This window comes from Tachypleus tridentatus, chromosome 6 (genome assembly GCF_004210375.1).
Source record: "Tachypleus tridentatus isolate NWPU-2018 chromosome 6, ASM421037v1, whole genome shotgun sequence".
Classification (NCBI taxonomy): Eukaryota; Metazoa; Arthropoda; class Merostomata; order Xiphosura; family Limulidae; genus Tachypleus; species Tachypleus tridentatus.
In genome coordinates, this window is record NC_134830.1 from 43,037,993 (window position 1) to 43,058,963 (window position 20,971).

Consider the following 20,971-nt stretch of genomic DNA (forward strand, 5'->3'; position numbering starts at 1 on the left):
AGTTTATGTTAAACTCGTGATTTTTAATTGGGAGATAGTTCAAGGCTGGTGGCACACAAATCTTAGAGGCAGCCATACATGTGAGAAATAGTTATTTCATTAAGACATATAATTTCAGAATATATGTTTTGTTGCTTTGTATTTCAAGGTGTAAAAACAGTGGTGTAGAAGTGTGAATATGTACTTAAAGAAAGCAGTGATTTAAATTTTTAACTTCATAGTGTAAAATACAAACCCTTTAATTCATTAATTTAAAAATGAAAGATATCTCAACCTATAGCTGTTTCATAACTTAAAAATAATAGCCACATCTTTAACATAAATTAGCCTTGACAGAAAATAGGCAGGCTTCATATAAAAGGCACTGTATAAAAATAGGAATAACAAGGAAAAACAATTATGTACATTAATATAAACACACAAACTTTTAAGAGGGATTGAACACCATAACACACTTATACAATGTAATGAAAATTTGGAAACTTACTTCAATATTTAATCAAAAATAAAATTAAGAATTTAACTCTGTTGTTTTTTCAGCTAAAAGCCCTTATTAATTCTAAATATCAGCCATTTTGTATGTGAACAATACTGATTTTAACACTGGAACTATGTATTTCATATCAAAATATTCAATAGCATATAAATAAAACCATGGAAAATTCAACAACTGTTATAACAAATTTTAAATTAAGAAATTAAAGAGATAATAAACTAGCTATTGGATTTTGGTAGAAAATATCAAAGAAAATCATAAAATGAGCATAAAAGCTAAGAAACCTACTTTTGCATTTTGAAAACAATTAACAGAAAGCTGGGGGAATATTCTCAACACATCAGTGAATGAAATAAGAAAGAGTAAAGTGTGGTTTGAGTTGACATTAATTAATATTACTGTAAAGACGTATGTGAATAGTAAACACTAAAATATAAACTGCAATTACTTCATAATCAAGTTCCCAAATTTTTTTTTTTTTTTTTTTTTACAATTTATAAGTACGCAGTTAAATATTTCTTGGTCTCAAAATACCATTGGTCTTTACAGTGATGACAACCCAATTTATCATCAAAATACTGTCATATAAAAAGCAAGGTAATTAATTATGAGTGAAACCATGTTTTGTAATAAATACTATGTATTATATAAATATTTTTTAAAGTGAATCATAGGTTGTGGCTTCATTATACAAGTTACTGCAAGAAACTTCTTTTAGCTAATTAGTTCAGAGTTATTTTACAACTTACTGGACCAGTAATCAAACAAAAGCTGGTGATTATATTACAAATTTTCATCAATATATGTTCATAGAAGATTGTAAAATGCTATTCATTATAAACAAATGGTAAATATCAAATGGTTTTGTAGTAACATACTTCAGTACTAAAAACAGCAGGTACAGGATCTAACATGTAACTTCAGACAAGCAATAATCCCTTCTTGAGTTTTAAGAACATGCACTATTGGATGACAGTGATCTGACTTAAGTCTGTTCCAACTTGTTTCTCCTCCTGCGAGGAACAGACCAGGATGGAATTATTTCTATGGAGTACTCCAAATGCCATTCTTCTGTCTGTGGCAAGTTCAGGCCTCTTGGAGCTTTAAGCTCAGACTGTTTATGGGAAGCTGTGTCTCTTTTAGTTGGTATCCTAACTGTTGAAACAGGAAAACAGAGGTTATATTTACATAAAGAAATAATGCTCATAAATGACACATCTCTTTCTCACCTCTAGTCTGATATTCCCTACCTGACTATTTTGGGTTTGGTACACTTTCCATAAAAAGAAAATTATGGTTTTGGACAATAATAGGATAGAGGTGTGGTATTCTCAAGATCAGTGACTTCCCTCAGAGTAACTGAATAGTAGCTACAGGCTTGACATATCTGGAGAGCTTATATATCATCAAATCTATCTGTAAATCTTACTCAATCCAATCATATTCCAGACTAAGAAAACATGGTATCTTATACCAAAAACACCACCATTTTTTTCAAAATGCAGGTACTACCCATGTGACTTATGATTACTCTCACTATAAATTAAAGTATCAGCCAACTTACTAGTGAAAAAGATCATTGTCTCTTCCTATATATTATGCTCAAATTTATAGGAATCTTTCCTATGAGAAAGTGCACGTGACAATGTAGTTGAATAACACACTTCAATAGCTAACTAGAATAAGAGAAACTTAGTAGCTTTAACTAAACATGCAGTATATTCAGAGGAATTCTGAAAAATCTGATATTAATTAAAGGGCTAAGAAATATCTAGTAAGCTTGAATACAAAAAAAAAAAAAACTATTTTAGAATAGCAATTATAACTTGAAACATGAAACTTACCTCTACCATAATTTTTTTATTTATAATTGTCACACATATATGTAGTTGAGATTATAGAAAGTTAAAAGTTTACTTGCATGGAAATGTATTTCAGTCAAATACTTACCTCTCTAGACAACAGTTATTACCCAACACCACAACTGTGAAGATTTTTACACAAGCCATAAGTCTTGAATAAAACTCCCATCCTCACACTTGTTAACACATATTACATTCAGCTTATGATATAATCATCATTAGACAATAGTTATCTATCAACAGGAGGGTGATGCATCACTCCATGTGCAGTAATCCCCACAAGCATCAGGATTTAAATAAAGGCTCATTCTTAATAAGGCAAAGAAAATAGACAAGAAATGGGGGAGGAAATGGTGGAGGGTGCACAGAGAGGTGAGTATCTACAAGAAATACATCTTCAGGTAAGGAAAATGTTAACTTTTGAAGTGTTGTTCATTGAATAATGAAGAGTAAGAATCCAACATTGAAGGCAGGGGAGGAGCATGAAGGTAAAGGTCCAAAAAACTGTGAAGAAAGATAGACACTTGTGGCTGAAAACACAGTATCAGAAATGAAAGGACTATCAAGATTGTAACCCACTAAAAGATGGGGAGTAATCTAGTGGGGCATCACTTAGTGAGAGACTTCATCCATCTCAAGCAGGCAGTGCTCTTTGCTGAAGTTGGTAAAGCTTAAAAATTGTAAAAAAGCTTTTCCAGATTATAGAATATTGCATAGGTGGGTGGACTGTAAAGATGCTCAACCAGCCTTATCTCAAAAGCTGTCAACTCAGCATGAGTGTGTAGTGTAACTATGGCAATAAGTCATACTGTTCATGTTTGAAAAGTACTTATGTAAGATACTTACCCATATAATCAGGTGCAGAGAGTATTCCTGACTTACATCTCTTCAAGCCCTACTTTCCAGTGGGTGGGAATGATTCATTCACATCCTAGTGGAATTACAACATCCTTATGGGGAAATTCTATATTGACCTCCTCTCTAGTGGCTTAGAAGTGTAGTAATAATGATTCTTTCCTTACTTTACTAGAAGAAAATGGGTGGGAGGAATTTGTGTAGAGGGAATGCTGCAGAAACTTAAGAGTTTCTTGTAAGACTGGAAAATGGTAATTGGAAGGAGACAACACACAGATGCAGATGAAAATGCCATGTGATCTAAGTAATGTGAAACAAACATGCCAAGGGACATCTATATACCTGGATGCAAGATGTTATCCAAGAGATGTTGATGATGAGAAAAGCTGTGAGATAATGAACCTGATGGAAGATTATCTAATAAATTTGACGGGTGTCTTGGAAGAACAAACTGGATGATTTGGTAAACTTAGTCATAGTAGAAGGTGATAAGTTTTGAGAGGTAGATGGCAAGAAGATAACATGACAATCACCACATAAAGGAGATATTTGAACAAGATAACATCAACCTGCTCAAATAAAACCCAAAAGATGATTAGAATTAGAATGACTGTATAAAAAATGGAAATGTTGAAAAAACAAAACATCTCATCATCTTTCTTGTATCTCAAGTACTGGCGAGAGAAGAATGGTTCAGGAATAAAATCAACATATCCCTTTGATAATGTATATAGGTGGTATGTGAGATAAAATTCAAATTGATATTTCCTGCAAGCACAAAGAAGGAGGAAATATCTTTAAGGAAAGATGTGAACAAATAACATGTAAGAACCTAGAGAAAACATAGAACTCCTATTTTAGTTGAAGAGGACAACCAAGGAGAAAAATGTCATAAGACATCCTGACAATTGGAGAGGGGAAAAGAAAAGGGCTGGGGAAAAGTCAGAAGGTCAATGACAAAACCATCATATAATTGATGATACTATAAATAGATTAGTCACTTTCAAAAACCAAGTAAATAAAATGGAAATGAGATGAAATGAAATAGGATGATTTCAAAGAGGGAAGTGGTAAATATACCAGCAATGGTAAACCATCCATTTGTAAACATAAAATGTAAGAGTGGATGACCAGTAAGAACAAGTCAGAAAATTGGATACTGTGCAAGAAAAGCTTCCCTTTATATAAGATACCAGACAAATTCCAAGCATAAAGATAAAGGTCCAATATACTGTGGAGAAAGATAGACATATGGGGCTGACATAAAAGGGACCTCCTTGACTGACATTGAAAGAGGATCAATGAAAATCATGACTAAAATACAGAACCCTGGGCAGAAGTAAAAAACAAAGACATCATAGGGAAAGAAATTGGTCCAATCCTGGCTTAGAGCATCTTACTGTTAGAATTGGAAAGTCTAGGACTGATAATTGAGACAAAAAGACAAAGCTTGTTGTTGAAGGGAGTTGCAGAGGCATTGGTGAGAGGACTACTAAACTGAAAATAAAGCTACTGAAAGATCAGTAGATGAAGAGACCATTCCAAGGAAAGGATTTGGTCCAAGTGAGATAGTCAGTGTTCTACCAGATTCAAAGCTTTCAGTACACAACAGATGGATGTAGTGGTTGGGGACTTAGAAAGAAAATACAGAACTAGAAAGTAGAGGTTCCAAGATTAAGTACGTTAGTGAATTCCAATGCATCATAACTAGATGGTTAAAACGACGAGACTAAAGATGACAGCAAGCCTGATGAGCAGCTACCAGCTCCAAAGTGTTCATATGAACTACTACTTTGAAAATCATAACCAGCAAAAGGTGTAGATATCCAGAATTCTCCACACCCAAAACAAGAGACATTGACATAAGCATACAGGATTGAGCAAGTTGGGGGAAAAGCAATGTTTGTGGTTCAAGCCACTAAGCCACAATGACAGTAAGAGGTGAGAGATGGAGGAATAAACACAAGGAATGACAGGAAAGTTTTCTATATATATATATTCCATTGAGTAGAAAGGTTCCACTGGGAAAACTCAAAAGTAACAAGGGATACAAGTAACCCTACTCTCAAAAATGACAATCTCTTATACAGTAAAAATAGGAGAACTGTAAAACCTAGAAGCTCCATGTTGAAAGAAAGGTGAAAGAAATAGCTGACCTCACCCCTACAAGAGTTAGAAAAGGTTCTTAAGTAGGCTAAGTACTTAATGGGGGTCAATACAAATGTGGAGAACTTTAACAGCCAAACTAAATAAGACACCTTGAAAGGAGGAGGCAGAATACTGCCATGGAAAATTCTTGAGATAGAGCAAGAAAGAGCTAGTCATCTATATAGTACAAGAAATTAAGATGTAAGTAATGTTCTTATTACCTGATTAAAAACATACAGAGCCGTGACTAACTCATAATGGAAGAGCTCAAACTGAAAAAAACAAAAAAACAGAGGAAATAAAAGACAGACTGACAAAGTCAGGTTGTGGTGAAAGTCATCTGAGCATCAACTTTCTGTCATCATCAATCCTGGGGGAAAACACCTAACCTGAACTGAGAAAAACTATCCATCATGAATAACAAGAAATTGGTTAAAGGACTAAATATGTCTGGCATAGTGCTAATTTTGTCTTCTAGGGAATGGTAAAAAGACAGGACTAGAATCTTGAGAGTGGTTTTGAAAACCTCTTCCAAAGCATTCATAACCTTTCAAGAAGAAATAGCCTCCTTGTGGTGCTAATGAATCACAGAATCTAAAAGGGGTTGAAAGACAACTAGAAAAGCACGAAGAGGGCACTGGGTGCAAAACACTAGGAAAGTCCATGAGAAAGCACTTGTGTAACCCAACAATTATCTACAAAAACACATGGGTGCACAAAAGGAGAAAACAAAGCTGAGAGGTATATCCCAAGGTAAGTAGTCATGATCTGTGATTTATGACAGCAAACTCTGTTATAAAGAAACATAGGTAAAAAGCAAGAGGATGAGAACAGCAGAAGGAACAACCTCACTGGTGAGAAAATTGTGGGGGTTTTCAGGATTAAGAAATTCAGGACACCCCAGAAGACTGGACTAACAACGAGCCTCAGCTTGAATGTCCAAAAGGTAAAGAGCATCTCCAAAGAGAGATAGTCCCTGAGATAATAACAAGCAAACACTCAAAAATAAGGCATTCTGACTGAGAAAATCCAAGGCATAACAAATCCAAGTCAACTAGGACACTTCCAAAAATAGAGAGATTAAAACCAAATGGTGAATAAGTTGCTGCAAATATCCATAATGAAACTCCCAGGGTTGTAATGTAAAGCCCCTATGAGAAGATGAAGTGTAAACAAACTGAGAAAGAACTGAGTAAGAATAAAATGAAGACAAGCAGACTGAGAATAAGTAAGGAAGTAGGAGAAGGAAAAACCCCAAGATGGAAAGAGAGATTCATGAAACTGAATCTCAAGGAAAGTAGGCATATCTTGTTCATAGGTCATAGAGAAACAAAAGTGTCATGTTGGTGAGAAGGATGAGATTACTTGCAGTCAGTAAAAAGCTGAGACAAAAAGCATCAACACAAATATGAATGTCAAGGGAGAGATGAAAGAAACGCTAACCACAAAATGGAGGTTCATGTAATAATGCAGCTTAAGACTTGTCAAATGCAACTGAAGAAAGAGAAAGAATACTATGTATGTGGGTATGTCAAAGCAGTAAACGATAAAATAAAGTTACCTGTTCCTCAACAAGAAAAGAAGAAACAGAAGCAAAGATAGGCAGTGGGGACAGCTAGTCAAAATTATTGAAAAAAAGGCAGCTTTGGATGAAGCAGTAGAAACAGGTTGCTGAGAAACTTGAATCAAGGAGAGAAAAGGTAGAATAAAAGCAACAACTCTGTGCAGAGTGGCAATAACATCGCTTTCAGTGTGCTTCTAGTCAGCATTAAAACTGCAGTAGACTTTTGAAGTTGAATTTCAAGTCCTCAGAAAATAGCAGAAACATGTATTTGAGTTTTCATGGCTAATATCTATCTGCAAAACGTTTTTCTTTAGTATGTGGAGCAGCAATAAGTCAAATTGAGAGTATAAAAGACTTTTATATAAAAGAACATTGAGACTGGACTATGACATTTAACTGAAAGTTAATGATGAAAAGTGATGCAAAAATCACCAAATTAAAAAAACCCTACAACAAAAGACACATCAAGCATGTTTAAAGACCAACCAGTGCCAAGGAAAAGAATAAGTCCTTGTTCAAATGCCAGTGCTCCTGGAGAATAATATACATAGAAGTTGTGTTGCCTTTCTATTGATGGGAGGCTATAGTGTAATGACGATTACGTCACAAACTGCCACAATACATGTTAATACAAGTAGAAGTAGAAGCTTCATTCAAGGTTCCATGTAACAAAATTTTCAATGCCATCGTGAGAGGTAATAGCTCTTTGTTGTACAGAGAAGACAGTAGTGTTTCTGAAGAAGAGAAGTATATATCACTCCTGAAGAGGAAATAAAATAAAATGAGAATTGGTACAAATTGTAAAAACAAGTCATCATCAAGGTATCAGATGGCCAGGAGTATGGCTCTACAGTGCCAACCTCATGGAAGAGTGGGTTGGGTGTTGGAAGTAGAATGTAGTTCTATGAAGTTCCTTAAACTAGACCCACAACAAAATACTAGATAGTCTAAGCCCTGGATAGAAATGGACGTCTCCAGATAAATATTCACCAGAAACTACATCAATCTAGCAGATAAAATAAAGCAGAGAAAACAGCATTTCCATGAACATAATCTGAACCATCAATTATTAAAAACATAAAAGCTTCCAACATGGACAGAGGTACTGGAAACAAAGAAAATCAATGGTTTTAGCCTGAACAGCTAATTTGTATTCATCTAGCAGAGTCGTGAAAAGAGCTATCAGTGACAATAACTTGTCCACAAGGATGTTGTGCATGATGAAATAGACCAAATCACTCTGACCAAAAGTTTATACAGTTTATGAGTGTTGCCAAATACACACTTTTTCATGAGGAAGCTACTGGTATTACAGGTAGGAATCCATTGAACCTGAAGGTAAAATAAAATGTTCTAAAGTTTCAGAAAGGTATTTGAAAAAGTACAGCAGAGGCAGTCAACAACATCTAGGGTGTTAGACATTAATCTCTAGAATGCCTGACACCCTGGAGATGATGCATGAAGTTGAAACCTAGAATAAGACCATATTTAATGATGAGGAGCTAAGTTTGAAACTAATAAACTCAAGCTATTAAACTCCAGTCTGAATGGGTCACGCTAAAAGTTCAAGATTATTGAGAGAAATATATGGAGTAAAACAAGCTGTACTTAACTAAAAGTCTTCAAAGAAATTAAAAGACCCACCTGAATTAATGATAACTGTTACGTTTCAAATAAATAGTGATCAAAAATACAAACTGAAAATATCTCACTGTGAAAAATTGAAAAAAAAACAAACTATGCAACTTCCAAGAAAGAAATTTCCAAAATACCAGAGATTAGAAAAAAATTAAATGTCTATCTCTGCAATTATTCAAGAGGATAGTTTAGAGATAATGGATGAGGTACATTTTTGTGTTTGAATCTAACATATATTTTTAAAATTATGTTAACTATTTTCTTTATTACTTTGAATATGTTTTAATCATAAATACATATATAAAATAACCAATTATTTTCTTAAGCTCTAAAATAAATTAATTGAACTTCTAATTAAAACACTTAGATGGACAATACTGTAAATTTTACCAATTCCTTCTGTCAGTTTATTGTATTAGCTCCTACAATACGATATATGTCTTACACAGAGTTTGGTTGTTTATACATAGTGTTCCAAGAATAACCATGAAGAGATTTACAATTTTGAAAGTATGAATATTTATTAAGAAAGAATTGTATAGGGGTGGACAAAAAGGTGGTTCTCCTTCAAAAATGTTGTTAATTTGTTATATCTTTTGTTACATAGGAGAAAAATGTGTAAAACTATATGTTTTTAGAACACACTTGACAAGATCTGTTAAAATGTGATCTTAAATCCTAATTTTAATTCTGGCTTTTTTATATACCTGAACTTTACATGATTTTACTTACGTTTTTTTCATAAAATGTGTTGTGTACCTGCTGTAGTTTTGTAGATATTCCAATTAGCTACCAAATGAGCAAACAAGTTTCTATGGAATTGTGTAGTTGTTAAAAGATATCTTAGAAAAAAGAGAATTGATGTTATGGAATGACCAGGTCAATCACCTGATATTAATCTGACTGAAAATTTATGGGCTGAGTTAAACTGATTAATGAAAATCACAAACCAAACATGTAACATGAACTTTCTGAAGTACTTGAAGAAGGATGGCAGTCAGTCACTCAGGAATATCTGCACAAACACACTGAAAGCATGCCATGTCAATATAAAGTAGTACTAAAACCCAAGGGAATGCCGACTAAATATGAACTTGTGAAATTGGTTTGTGTTTGAGTTTCATTTTTATGTTTGTTTATTGCAGAGAAACTAGTTTGATCATTTTGTAAGCTGACTGGAGCAGGAAGACTTAAAAAGCTACAGCAGGTGCACAACACTTATGAGAAAATGTAACTAAAATCATGAAAAGTTCAAGTACTTACGAAAGCCAGTGTTAAAATTAGGATTTGAGATAATATTTGCACAGATATTATTGTGAGACATTCTGAAAACATGTTGTCTTACACATCTTTCTGTTGTCTAATAAAAGATATAACAAATTAGCAACATCTTCACGGGGAGGCACCTTTCTTTATCCACTATCTGTACACTTAATGGACATTTCTGTAGAATGGTGGTTCTGAACTTGTTCTAGTCATTTTAAACATCTTGTCTAAAGTCTCTTTGCAATGAATATAAAGAGATAATTAAAAGTGTCAGTGAAAGACAAAATAGCAAAAAGCCCAAAAAATGCAACATAATAAAACAATCACCAAGGCAAAATTTTTTTTTTTGTTTGTTTTGGAATTTCGCACAAAGCTACTCGAGGGCTATCTGTGCTAGCCGTCCCTGATTTAGCAGTGTAAGACTAGATGGAAGGGAGCTAGTCATCACTACCCACCGCCAACTCTTAGGCTACTCTTGTACCAACGAATAGTGGGATTGACTGTAACATTATAACGCCCCACGGCTGGGAGGGCGAGCATGTTTAGCGCGATGCGGGCGCGAACCCGCGATCCTCAGATTATGAGTCGCACGCCTTATGCGCTCGGCCATGCCAGGCCAGCAAAAATACCAAATAATATTGGAGGGAGGAATCATGGAGCTTCCTGACATTGTGTTACAGGGTCACAGAAGAGGAACAATGTTAAACAAGCAGTGTCTCAATTTACTCAGTAGCCATCAATCAATAACGTACTTATTTTAATAAAAACGTCATTTAAAATTGTTAAAGTAACAGTAAAATTCAAAATGATAATTTTCATTTCAATATGCAATGAATTTTGAAACAGGAATATCAAAAATAAATTTAAAAAAGTTTTATTTTTTCTTTAACTCATTCAATTCTTTTAGACATTCTGTTGTCAATATCTTTTTATGATATTTTAGAACTTCCACATAAAAGAGAAAAACATGAGTGGCTAGTCTTAGAGTGAAGTATGCATTAGCTAATAAAGCCTCACATAAGTAATATATGTGTGATATTACATCACATTAAGATTAACAATCAGAAATGTGATTTTGAGACAAGGTTCCAAATTGCAACTAAAGAGGGCTTGATTTCGTTTTGATATCAGCCTTGGCATGTGAGGCCTCAGTAATTAGAATATTAGCCCATATTATTATTTGTTTTCAAATTATAAACAAACTACTTAATATTATAATCCCACCCATTTTTGTGTCACCACAGTTTGAGTGTAGGTTGTTTATACATCATGGAAACTGAGTTACATCATGCACCACAACACCAAAGTTCAAGCTTCATTTTATTCTTAGTTGTAGATGGTAACCTGGTTAAACTTTAAGTAACAGCTCAATGGGAAAAACAACAAATGGATATTAAAATGCATTTAATTACCACTGTTTAAGTTGTACATGTGGGTTTACGAGTACATTTACAAAAGCAAAAAGCTATGTTTGAGCATTAGTATGAACCACTGAGTAATGATAATATTGGTAAATAAAAATGTATGCCATAAAATTAAAATCTGGCAAGATCACGATTTTTTTAAAGTTGGTTGTAGAAAAACCATGCTGTTCTTGGTCTCAACATATCAAGTGCTGGTTTTAACACCATTTCTGCTAATAACACTAGTAACAAAATTTTTACTTTTTCTTGTTCCTGGGCAGAAAGTGATATTTCTCAATTGCTTATGCCTAAAATAAATGGAAAAGACCTATTTTTCTCTTCAAACTTTGCTTTTGTGACCTGGGTAATGACATTTTCAAATTTACCCATTTTCCAGGTAGATTCAGTGCTGAGTAGCTGATAGAGAATTTTTTCAACTTTCAAGAATGTTCAAGAACTTTCTAGAATGTTGTAAAACTTACAATAATTTTCTAGAATGTTATAGAACTTACAATAAATTTCAAGAACCTTTTAGAATTTTCTAGAACTTTCTATAGTAATATATATATACAGGGGCTCAACACTTCAGTTTAGTTCTAGCTGCCTAAGTGAACACATAGACCTATCTGATTTTATCAGTGATGGCATCAAGAAGCTGCAACCATTCTTCAGATGCATTCTGCCATGTATGTAGCCAATATATCAAGACAAGAGCAAAAAAGTACTCATTCAGTGCACCTCAAAGAAGAATACAACAGCATCAAGACCTTGCTAGAAGCCTTGAAGTATGATGAGTATGTCTGGTGGCATTCCTGATGGGTTTCCAAAGAGGCTTTACCAAGTTTCCCTGTAATCTGTGCCTTTGGGACAGCACGGACACTGCAGCACACTACAACAAGAAGCACTGGCTACAATGGACCGAGTTCTCTGTGGGGAGACACAGTGTCAAGTGTGAGCCACTATTGAACCTCCAGAAAGTGTTGTTCCCATCATTGTACATAAAATTGGGTCTTATGAAACAATTTGTCTCAGCTCTTGATAAAGAGTCTGCAACCTTCAAGACTTCTTCCCTAAGCTGTCTGAGGCAAAGGTCAAAGCTGGTGTCTTCGTTGGACCACAAATAAAGAAGATCCTGTAGTGCACAGAATTCCCCAAGAAGCTGAGTAGAAAAGAAAAAAGTTTGGGGCAGCTTTGTTGCAGTGGTTTGGGGCATTTTGGGAAATCACAAGGCTGAAAATTATGTGGAACTGGTCAAGGCTCTGGTGAAGAACTATGGCAAAATGGGCTGTAGGATGCCCCTGAAAGTCCATATCATTGATGCTCATCTTGATAAATTCAAGGAGAACATGGGAGCATACCCAGAGGAGTAAGGTGAGTGCTTCCACCAAGATATACTGGACTTTGAATGCTGCTACCAAGGACGTATAATGAAAACATGATGGGAGACTATATTTGGGGGCTGATACATGAAAGTGATTTACATTACTGCAGCAAATCTCGAAAAACTACTCACTTCCAAACATTTTTGCACAACTTTAGCATAAATGCATGTAAATCTTGATTCACATGGTTTTATTCAGACATTATGTAAATGAAAATGTGCAAATTTGTCCGTTTTTACATAGAAAATAGGTTAATTTCTAAATTTCATTATCCAGATCACAAAAGCAAACTTTGAAATTAATATTGGCCATTTTCTATACTTTTACAACATAAGTAGTTGAGATATAACACATACAATCCAGGAACAAAATTTGTGTTACACAGTTTAATAAATTAAACCATTTCATTTCTTACAGGCTCTGGTACAGAGAAAAAGGCCTCTTTGTTAAATGATATGTAACTGATACGCTATTACAAACACATCTTAATGTAAGCCTATTTCATGGCCAGTAGAGAATTATCTGATTTAAACTATTATCAGTCTTATTGTAATACAATATCAAACACATTTCTTCCAAAACTGACTACTATGCATTTTGGTAGTAAATATATTTCCATGTAATTATACACTTCAAATGAAAAATGTGTTGTTTAGATACTTGCATATTTAATCAAGCCAGGTATACAATTATATTTATAGCAGATGCATAGTTTAATAGCATACACATTTCTGACTTTTCAGGTATGATTAATGATGGAATTAGAAAAACATTTAGTTAGGAACCTAAAATGGAAGTTTAATGTTAACCACAGTAAGGTTATTTTGTATATTCTTTTAATACTGGGAATCAAGGAATTCTTAACTAACGTTTATATTTCAGACAATGTAGTAGTACAGGCAAAAATAAACAATAAATGGGTGTACTGGATGCCAGATGGCTTTCAACAATGGTAGCACTGGGCATGACAGGCAGTTAGTTTCCTTCCATCTAATCAGCAGTTCAAGGAAAAGAAAACTGGGAACAGGTGTTGTCATTGCTAGGCGATTGAATGCTCTGTAGTCAGCAGATAAAAATTAGTAAAAGTGAAAGACAGCCTTAACAGCTCTATTGCAATTAAGCAAGATTGGTAACAATATTTCAGTTACTTAGATGGTTGGAATAATTGTAAACACTAATTTTAATTAACAGATTACATTTGAGAAAATTAATTTAACTTAATTTTGATAAATAAATTAAATCAACTATTTCTTTGGTTGAAATGACACAAATCAATGTAATTGATGCTCATGTAGGTAACAGATTAAATTGTCCAGCACTAATAATAGAGGGAAGCCATATTTTAGTTCATTTTTAAAATCTGTTTAATAATTGCAAAAAAGTTTAAACCAAAATAGTAATTACATAAATATGTAAATTAAATAAATAACTGAATTCAGTCACATTGTCACTTCCACCATACCGTTTTCACCTAATTCCATCACTAGATAAGATAATTAAAAATTTGTTGAGTCAGAGAGAGAGACAAGTGAGGTTTTAAAAACAGCTGTATGCTGACAAAGGTTTAGGGCCTGCTAAGGTTTCCAAAAGTGTATTAGATAACTCTTGAATGGTATCCCCAAATGACAAAGCATCTGAAAGCTTCTGATTTTCATCACATCATGACCTTATTTCTTTTTAGAAGTTTCACAAGTTTACATTTGTATTGACATAAGGACAATAAAAATAATTTACAAACTTGTAACTGTTTACAATAAATTGTTATGATAGTAACTATTGTTAAAGTTGTTGTTTTTTTTCTTCTTCTTTTTTATGTATAATAAGATACTTTTAATCCAAAGCATGGATAATTCAAAACAATATTTTGGTCCAGTGTAGTGCAACATTCTTTAGTTTTCAAATTCTTTATTTCATCTTGACTGCAGATTTAGTAACTGTCTTGTCTGCTTCTCTCCTCTGCCAATTGCTGTTTCAAATTTTTAACTGTCATATATAGCATCATATATAGTAGCTAGCATGAGAATGCCTTCTTTTGGCATTTGATTCTTGGTTTAGTTCTGTTTTTAACTTGACAAGTTCTTTTTGTAAGCTTTCATTCTGACTTTTAAGAAACACATTTCTAAAAATAAGGAATAAAAAAGAAATATTTTTAACAATAAAAGTTTAGATCTGATTACTTCGCTTTAAGAATACTTAATATTACAGAACAACATGCTATTCATGTAAGGAATAAAATATGAATGTTTTGTTTTCAATTTTTTCTTGAAATCTGCATGCATAACAAACAAGTTCTTGACATAAAATTCTAAGTAATGATGTATATGTGTCAGTAATGTGGTAGCCTCAGCAACAGTATTAAAGTTTTCCAAATTCATTCTACTCTCAGTTTTATGCTCATTACTCACAAGTTACTTTTTAACTGCATAGTGTCACCAATTCTATGAGAACTGTAGGAAGCAATGCAGATAATATGGCCATGACTGTGCCTCTTTTACACCATAAGTTTTTCTGCTTTTCAGGTAATGAATTCACTGTTTTCTAGTCACATGGTATGGCTGAGCCACTTATGAAATACTTCCCATGAACCTAACCTCGGTGAAAATACAAGAGTTATTAATAATTATTTTGATCTTATAAATAATATTAATAATAACTAAAACAATTAAATCAAGAGGCAATCAATTTAATGATAAACAACCCAACTTGATTTGAATATATGACTACAGTATACAGGATAAATATTATTGGTTAATTAGCTTTAAAAGGCATGAAATTCACAAAGCACATTTAAAATAAATAACCATTATGCTATGTTCAGATATTATTTTTCAATTATTAACTAATATAAGCTAAAAAAGGGAAACAAATTTCTTAGTTCTGATGTTACAGTTAACTAGTGATTATAAAGTTAATATTTTCTAACATTGAAAATGTATATCCAATAGATACTCCTGTTCAGATACAACTTTCCCAATCCAGTGCTGCCCTCTGTATGCAAATTTTATCACTTGTCATTAGCCATGAGAATCTCACTTACTCTTGAGTGCTTCCATGTGATATTGTTGTATTGTTGCTTGAAAGTGAACATATCACAACATTTCACCAATAGGACCACAATACATCCTTCAAGCACAGCTGACTCCCTTTATAGTATCTATCAGAAATATATTTTTACTGTTGGAAAATATTAACCTCTGTTATGACACACAATCTCCTCTCATTGATAGCTAGAAATACAATATTGAAATGGTAGGAAGATAAGTAAAAAACTTTATCTAAATGAGCTCCCTCTGAAAGGAACTTATGGACCGTGACAGTCTAAACACTGAACACTTTAGTGACACACTCATGGGAGACTGCACCTCATCTGTACCATCTTTATCCATAAATAAGGGAAGTGTCACAAGAATGAGCATAAATACAATCACAGTTGTGCATCCACATCAGATTGGTGTAAGCACCACATGAGTAGTGTGGCCAGGATGTGTAAGGTGAGCCAACTCCAGTACAAATTCAGACAGCACTGGGAATTTGGTTTCTGAGTCACAGTTGAAAGCCCACCTTAAGCCCAGTGAGGCAAAACAAAATGTATTATCCGAAATTCAACTTAGTGATGACTTATATTGGCTGGTCCTTTGTCAGTCCAATACCAAATCACTCAGGAGCTTGACGTTCAGGTAGCACTATGATGGGGAAACAAGCAGCCAAAGGGATAAATACCACTGCTCTACACTGTGTTGAGTGAAATTGCTCATACTCAAGAGGCAGCCTCAATGATCCACCAATCCAGCAGTTAGAAACTGATCACTGGTAAGGATTCCTATGTTTGACCAGAAGAAGAAAAAAAGGGTGAAAATGTGTTAAGAAACCTGGAAGAACACTATAAGATAGTGCAACAGGTGACCACGAAATCCCTACATTTAAAAACGGGACAGAATCAAGTTTAAACTACACTCTTGCTCAAAAGGTTCTTACATGTGATATTTTGATCTTGTTTGTCCCTTATTTGTTACTTGTCTTGTGTTTTTAATGTGTGCAGTGTCTTTTCTTTGGTAATTATTGGTGTAATGTTTCATGATTATGTCATTTTTATGGAAATTTCTGTAGAACTTAAGATCTGTACCATCAGAAATTGACTTTTTTTCTCCACTTCTAAGTAAAAAAAAATAAGACTGCCATTTTGTGAAAATATTTAGTATCAATCTGAAACTTTCAGTAAACTTTCACATCATAATATTTAACTCAATAACATGTGTGGCTCCCACTTGCTGCAATAATGTTCACTAGGCGATGTAACATACTCTCAATTAACGTTAAGAGTCTTTGATTTGGAATTCTGTTTCATTCTTCAGTCAGTGCTTGATGTAACTGCTGTAGGGTTGTAGGAAGATCGTTCCTATCCCCGACTGCACGGCCAAGTTCATCTCAGAGATGCTCTATCGGGTTGGTATCTGGGTTTACAGGTGGTTGCTGAAGGACCAACACACCACGTTGTTGCAAGAAATCTTGCACATTGTGAGCATTATGAGCCGATGCATTGTCCTGCTGCAGCTGGAAATTGCCCTGGAAAATACTCTGGGCAAATGGCAGTAAGCAGCGATCCAAGATATCCTGATACATAGCACCAGTGATGTTTTGATCCAGAATGACCAACTGGCTGACAGTTGCAGAACAGAATGCACCCCAGATGTGCACTGAACCTCTGCCTTCTGCTGTGTTGGGGTTAACATTTTCATCATTCAGCTATTATTCAAGAAGCCTGTACACTCATATCTGTCCATCAGTGGTGTAGAGCAGAAATTTGGATTCATCAGGAAAAACTACATGATTCGAGTGTGCGATCATCAGATTATGGTATCATTGAGCCAACTGCAGTCTGTTGTTGTGATGTCTAGCTGTTAGTTTATGTTTCTTGACCATTTGTCTTGTTCTGCATCCAGCTTGCACCAACTGTCAATTAAACATCTGGCATGAAATATGGATCAGTTGTTGCGCATGTAATTCAGAAGCAATTGACCTGGAAGACATCATATAGTTTCGAGGAGCAATGGTGAGGTTCCAGCAATCATCGCATGTTGTAGTGGCACGTGGACGGCCCATAGGTCTGCTGGGACTCACACTTCCAGTTGCAGCTGTTCTTCTGAGAACTCTGTTGATGATCTTCCTGGATACACCAAGTTGTCTTGCAATATTGCCTTGTTTCAACCCAGTGTTGCCTCAGGCAACCATCTGATTTCTCAAACCTATGTCAGTAGGAACTGGCATAATGTCTAAAATATTTACAGAATTGAAAATGTGTCGCCAACAGGTAGGGTACAAAAGTAACATTAAAATCTCTGGCTTTTATACCTCACCCCAAACACTGCATTTGGGACAAGTCTTAGAATAATCCCATGTTCAAGGGATTAAACCGACTCAAAATGAATTCAGGTAATGCAGAGTAGTAAAGAAATGAAACTTGAATGTTTAAGGGTAATACACAAAGTGAATTTAGTTTTAAAATGATATGAATGACCCAAAATCACATTTTTTGAACATGTAACAACCTTTTTGAGCAAGAGTATAGGCATGAAGGTTGAGCAGGGATCCTATGCCTGCTTTATTTTACTCATAGTCCATGAGTCAATATAGTCTAGATTGGGACCTGTTTAAGATAATGAGCATTGCAAGGATGCCTGGAGTGTTTTTGCATAATACCCCATCTTATCAGACTGTGATGGTCCTAAACTGTGTGGGGTTTGGAAACAACACTTACCTTTGAGTTAGATCTTCTAAGGCATGAGAGAGCCTTATAAAAGTAAAATAAGAAAGAAAGAAAAATTACCCAATCAAAGATGATAAGAGGTGCAGAGAATACCAACCAAAAATAGTACAAAGCCTGACAAAATATAAATGGCCAAATAATGGAGACAGGGTGCAACAAAGTTGTGAGGTACTTACCACATGCCAGCTCAAACAATCTTCTCCAATGGACAATGAAAGTGAACAGCCAAAGAGTGTGCAAAGTGAGAAATTTGATGAGAGGACACCTGGAAGAGTCAATTTGCATCCCCATCCAATGAGGGTAATTGGAGAAAGATCACTACTGAAATAAGGATTTCATGGAATGGAGAGACAGAACTGGAAATTATGAAAGGGAGAAGTGTGGACCAAATAACAATGGACTGCACCAGCAAGACAAAAGAGGCAATCATGAATCAAATGATAATAAAGATGAGAAGTGGAAAGAAGAGTTATATGTATGAATGTCACTTTAATGTGCTGCAAACATTTTAAGGAGTAAAGCCTAAGCTGATTAGAAGGGCAAAAATATGTACTACTTGGTAAAAAACATGGCAATGGTCAGCCACAAAAGAAAACCAAATATCTGCAAACCAAGTTTACTTGGCCCCGATTGTCTCTGAGCCTAGAAAATATTCAATGCAGTGAATGAACGATAGGGAAAAATTGCAAGAAGAGAGGAAGATAGGAGAAGAAGATGAGAAAAGAAGGAGCTTGAGAGAGCGAAGACACACGAGAGGATATAGATGAATGTTGGCATTAGGCCTCAAACAGTGACTTCATATAATTAGGTACAGCATGAGAAACACCTTGGAAGAGGAATAGAATCAGATGAAGTTCCCTGAGATAAAAAGGAAGTAAATATATCTGAGCAAGAGGGGTGTCCCTCCTAAAAAATCTCAGCAACAGAGCAACCAAATAAAAATTGATGGGGCTGAAGAAGATAAACATATCAAAGTATAGAAAATAAGGGGAGGAATACCTGTTAAAAAAACTTTTAGGGGAAGATGTTGACAAGACATGTCCACACCAGAATTAAGTTATAATAAAAACTGTTCAGCATACACCTGAATATACAGAAAAGGGGGAAAAGCATGCTCAGAAGAAGGGATTGAGTAAAGAAAGTAAGGTGAAGAATCATATAACACAGAAGATAGAGACAGTTTGTAACATACTTAAAAAACCATATCCAAAACAAGAAGAGGAAAGCTTAATGATATCCATGATGGCACTAGTAGAGGTACTATCATAGGTAGTTGATGGGAAAAAGACTATCAAAATCCTCATCATGACAAACAGAATTCACAATTGTAGGTGTATATCAGACGCAAAAGACAGTCCAGGCTGTATCACATATTATCCTGTTTTATATTAGTTACCACCTCCTTAATAGACAAAAAGGAACATAACCTTACTGTAGTTGTTTATCCATAAATGAAAAACGTCTTGCTGTTCCACTCCAGACAAAATGGAAGTTACCATAACTTGAGAATTTATAATGTGATAAACAAAAGGCACACAAAATCTGCAAGTGCAGAACTACTTTAAAAATTAATCTTTCCACAACAATGGTTTTTATGTACAGGTATTTTAACAAGAAAAAAGCACCTATTTCAATAATACTCATGAGCCAAAAAGTTACATCTGAACACAAGTTCCAAATCAAGAAGAGCTAACTCAATGATCAAAATAGAAGTCAGCTGGGTTGGGAGTGTATTGCACTTCTATTGGTGGAATGTTGTTGTCTGCTCATTTTCATGCAACAATATCACATAGAAACACAAGCTTATGTCTCAAGGCTAGTACAAGTGAAAAAGTCCACATACAGAAGACAGTATTGAATTGAGAAAGCAGAAGTCACTTATCACATCCAAAGAACTGTAACTTCAGTCTGGCCAAAGGTTTGATCAGAGAATATGTGTTCACAATGTGCAACTTCAATAAGAAGAACAGCTACAGTACCATAAAAAATCATCCATGAATTAAAAAAATAACACAGATATTCCAAAAAAGAGATACAAATGTACAACTGCATTACCATTATAATCATGGAAATGAAAAACTTAGTCAAAGTTTGATACATAAATGACATTATGTTGCACCATTATGAATGATATATCTTACTATCACACATTACTGTGAAAAAAATGTAATTTCTTTCAATATATCCTGTATTTTATGTAATGGAAGTTACCAGATATAATTCCATGAAAATTATTGTAAAGGCATCCATAATAAATAAATATACTGTCATAGGACATTACTATTAGGTCTATTATATTATACTAAATACATTTTATATGGTAGCCAACAAAAACAGACAGCTTTTCAGTAGTTATGTTTATATTAGAAATTATGAGTCAGCTAGGACTGTTTGGTTTGCATATTTTGGATAAGAGCTAAGATCTACCAGGAAAAGCTTGTCTGGGTATTAAATACTGAAAGGTTTCTTTATTAATTTTATTGTTCTAAAGGAAGCTGTACCTTTCCCTCTTATATAAGGATACTACTCACTTTATTAATATCATAGAAGATATTAATACTGATGGACAGTTACCATCCAACAGTGCATGATG

At 34.4% G+C, this 20,971-nt stretch overlaps 1 long non-coding RNA gene across 6 annotated transcripts in view; it reads right to left on the minus strand.

Moving 5' to 3' along the window:
- Positions 1–206: 206 nt before the first annotated feature.
- Positions 207–20,971, minus strand: part of LOC143252339 (uncharacterized) — a 32,331-nt gene continuing 11,566 nt past the window's right edge. For 4 of the 6 annotated variants that reach the window (XR_013028937.1, XR_013028939.1, XR_013028938.1 and 1 more), the window contains exon 3: positions 207–1,651. This is a non-coding gene — a long non-coding RNA (uncharacterized LOC143252339). Of the gene's footprint in view, positions 1,652–13,286; positions 14,734–20,971 lie in introns of those variants that run through there. The other 2 variants (XR_013028934.1, XR_013028935.1) reach the window with 1 other exon arrangement.